The 3,778-nt window shown below is 35.7% G+C and overlaps 1 non-coding gene across 1 annotated transcript; it reads right to left on the reverse strand.

The window, feature by feature from the left end:
- Positions 1-434: 434 nt before the first annotated feature.
- Trnam-cau (transfer RNA methionine (anticodon CAU)) lies at positions 435-507 on the reverse strand. The gene has a single exon. It is a non-coding gene; the product is annotated as a tRNA-Met (tRNA).
- Positions 508-3,778: the final 3,271 nt, after the last annotated feature.

Genomic DNA, 3,778 nt, shown 5'->3' on the forward strand with positions numbered 1-3,778 from the left:
CCTCCTTCTAACTTTTCCCTCTTTCTAAGGAGGTGTCTTCTTGTTGGTCAAGAAGATAAAGTAAGACAAAGTAATTAATTCCAAAATGTGATGGTAGAATGGGTGAAGTACATGAGGAGTCTTGAATATCTTGTTGTTTCAGAATGTATAAAAACAAACTCAACAATTCATGAAAAGAGAAATCATGAGCAAGTGAGGTTCCATCTCAGGAATACAAGATGAATTTAATATTTGGAAATCAATCAGTGCCATTCACTATGTTAACAGAATAAAGGAAAAGAAAGTCTACAAAAATTCAGCACAGGCAGTAAAAACATTGGACAGAATTAAAATCCCATTTATACAACAAAAACCTTAGTGGCAAACCAGGACTAGAAGGAAAATTCTTTACCCTAATTAAGGGCATCAACAAATATTTGACATTTTTCCTTTTTTGGTGGTGCTGGGGATTGAACCCAGGGCCTTGTGCATATGAGGCAAGCACTCTACCAACTGAGCTATATCCCCAGCCCTAGCATCATTCTTAATGATAAAATTTTAATCTTCTCACCAAAATTTGGAACAAGAAAAGGATATTTGCTTTTACCACTTCTATTCAACATTATACAGAGATTCTAGCCAGTGTGCAGGGATGTGAGAGAAAACAAAAACCTAAAGATTATAAAGAAAAGAACATAATTGTTTTTATTATTATATAACATGTCATTTAAATATAAAACTCTAGGAAATCTACCCAAAAACTCCATCAGAACCAATATGTAAATTAGGAAAGTAGCAGGATACAAAGTATAAAAGATCCATTATGTTTCAAATATACTTGTATAGATGACTTGAAAAATCTCGAGGATTGGTTCTAAAATCTATTTACGCGCTATTTCAGAGAAACACCCCCCCTCCCCCCCCAGCAAACACATCTGCATCTCTTTCCTTCTTGGGCCAGGGAAAAGTCCCAGTGGCAGTGAGGCAAGAGAGGTCACCTGCATCCTCTCTCCACCTGTACCCTCTGACTAGAGGAAACAGCTTTCCCTGCTTTCTGCTCTTTGCAGGCTTGTTTCCTGCAGCTCATTTTTCGCCCTCTCAGCACTAGTAGCAGGTTTTACACATCACAGTGTGTTTCCTAATTAACAAGCCTTTGAGCAAGTTTTCCTAAGCTATATTGTAACACTTTTGAAAATCTGTTTATATCAATTGTTTAAAGCAACAATGTAACTTGAAATATAAGACAAAATTGCAAAGTAAACACTTTTTTTTTTATATATCAGGGATTGAATCTAGGGGTTCTTAACCATTGAGCCACATCCCCAGCGCTTTTTAAATGTTATTTAGAAACAGGGTCTCGCTAAGTTGCTTAGGCCCTTGCTACATTTCTGAGGCTGGCTTTGAACTTGTGACTCTCCCTCTTCAGCCTCCTGAGTCCCTGGGATTACAGGAATATACCACTGTGCCCAGCTCATTTATGTTATCTTTGTTATCTTAAGGAGTGCATGGTTTTACTACTATTCTTATCCTTATCATCATCATCATCATCCTCATCCTCCTTCTCCTCCTCCTCCTCCTCCTCCTCCTCCTCCTCCCCCTCCTCCTCCTCCTTCTAACTTTTCCCTCTTTCTAAGGAGGTGTCTTCTTGTTGGTTTCATTAATTCCTGAAGAATCATCTCAAAAATGACAGCTACCATCTCCATTCACTGTTCTTGCCTACTTTGTTATTGTCTAGATTGGTTACTATTGTTGTTCCATAGTTCTTTTTATTTTATGGAGATTCAGCAAAGTACCAATTTTAAATGCACAGTTTAAGGAATGTTACACATAAATACATTGTCCTTATGGCTTATGGAGACGTGCAGCACATCTCCCACACCCCATCAACCTACTCAATACCCAAGCCCCTAAAAGTTAAGAGATGTTACTCTAACTTCTTCCACCATAGATTGTTTTCATCTTTCCCTAAATGTCATTGAATCAAATGGTATATATGCTTTGATGGTACTGATTTCTTTTCTCAACACAGGGCAATAAGATTTATTCTAGGGGTTGGGGTTGTGGCTCAGCGGTAGAGCGCTTGCCTCGCACGTGCAAGACCCTGGGTTCGATCCTCAGCACCGCATAAAAAAATAAACAAGTGAAATAAAGGTGTTGTGTTCAACTACAACTAAAAAATAAATTTTAAAAAAAAGATTTATTCTACAACAGCAATTTACTCTTTGTTCCCATACGGTGTTCCATTCTAGAAACATATCACAATTTGGTTATCTAGTCTTTTTGTGAATGACTTCTATGTTGTCTCAAGTTTTGGGTTACCGCGAATAAAACTGCTAAAAACGCTCTTGTTGGTAAATTCAGTTTCCTTGGTAATATGCTAGGAATGGAATTACTAGGTTAATAGTATAGATTTACAATTAGCTTTAATATATACTATCCTATAGTTTCCTAAAGTTGCTTTGATTTACATTCCTACCAGCAATGGACAGAGTTTAGTGGTTCCACATACTCATCAACAACTGATATTAACAGTATTTTTAATATGAGCCATTCTGGTAAATTATTAGTAATTTATGGGGGTTTCAATTTACATTTTCCTGATTTGAGCATTTGTGGATTTTTTTAAAAATTATTTATTTATTTTGGGTACCAGAGATTAAACCCAGGGGTGCTCAACCATTGAGCCACATCCCAACCCTTTTTATTTTGAAATGGTCTTGCTAAGTTGCTTACTGCCTCCTAAGTTGCAGAGGCTGGCTTTAAATTTATGATCCTCCTGCCTCAGCCTCCAGAGCCATTGGGATTACAGAAGTGAGTCACCATGCCAGGCAAGCATTTTATAACTGTGTTACTGGGGATGGAATCCAGGGATTTGTGCAATGCTAGGAAAGCACTGTATCACTGAGCTACATCCCCAGCCCTGATGTGAGCATCTTATGTGCTTATTGGTTCATTTGGATATCCTCCTATGAAATTTTGTTCATGTTTTGCTCATAAAAAAAAAAAAAAAAACTAGGTTGTGAGGCTGGGGTTATGGTTCAGCAGTAGTACACTTGCCTGGCATGTATGAGGCACTGGGTTTGATTCTCAGCACCACATATAAACAAAATAAAGGTCTATCAACAACTTAAAAAATTTTTAAAAATAAATTAGGTTGTCTTTATTGATTACAAAAGTTCTTCATACAGTCAGAAAATGAGGTCTTTATTGGTTAAACATATTATAAAAATTTCCCAATGCAAGACTTGTCTTTTCACTGTCAGTATGTCTTTGATAAATAACCTCAATTATAATTAATTTAATTTATCTTTTTTTCTTTTGGGTATTGCTATCGCCTTTGTGTCATGGCTAAATAATCTTTGCCTACCTAAAAACATGACTATATGGTTTTATTTTCTCCTAGAAATTTTGTTTTAGTTTTAACAGTTAGGTCTACAATCCATTCAGATGAAATTTTATCTATGGTACAAAATGAAAGATCAAGGTTCTTCATTTCCCCCATAAGAATATCTAATTGCCTTAGTCCCATTTATTAACAAGATCATTCTTTACCCATTGCATTTCAGTGGTGGCTTGTATACAGCAAGTAACTAAAAATATGCTGAGTTTTTCTGGATTCTATTCTCTTTTATTGGCATATTTGTCCATTTTTACCTTCAAACAATGCCATCTTGATTAATTATAAATTTCTAATAAGTCTTTAAATCTGGTACTCCAACTCCTCCAACTTTGTTTTTCTAGGTCTTTTGCATTGCCTTTTTTTTTTTTTTTTTTTTTTTTTTTTTTTTTTTTTTTTTTT

This window comes from Marmota flaviventris, chromosome 8, assembly GCF_047511675.1.
Source record: "Marmota flaviventris isolate mMarFla1 chromosome 8, mMarFla1.hap1, whole genome shotgun sequence".
NCBI lineage: Eukaryota > Metazoa > Chordata > Mammalia > Rodentia > Sciuridae > Marmota > Marmota flaviventris.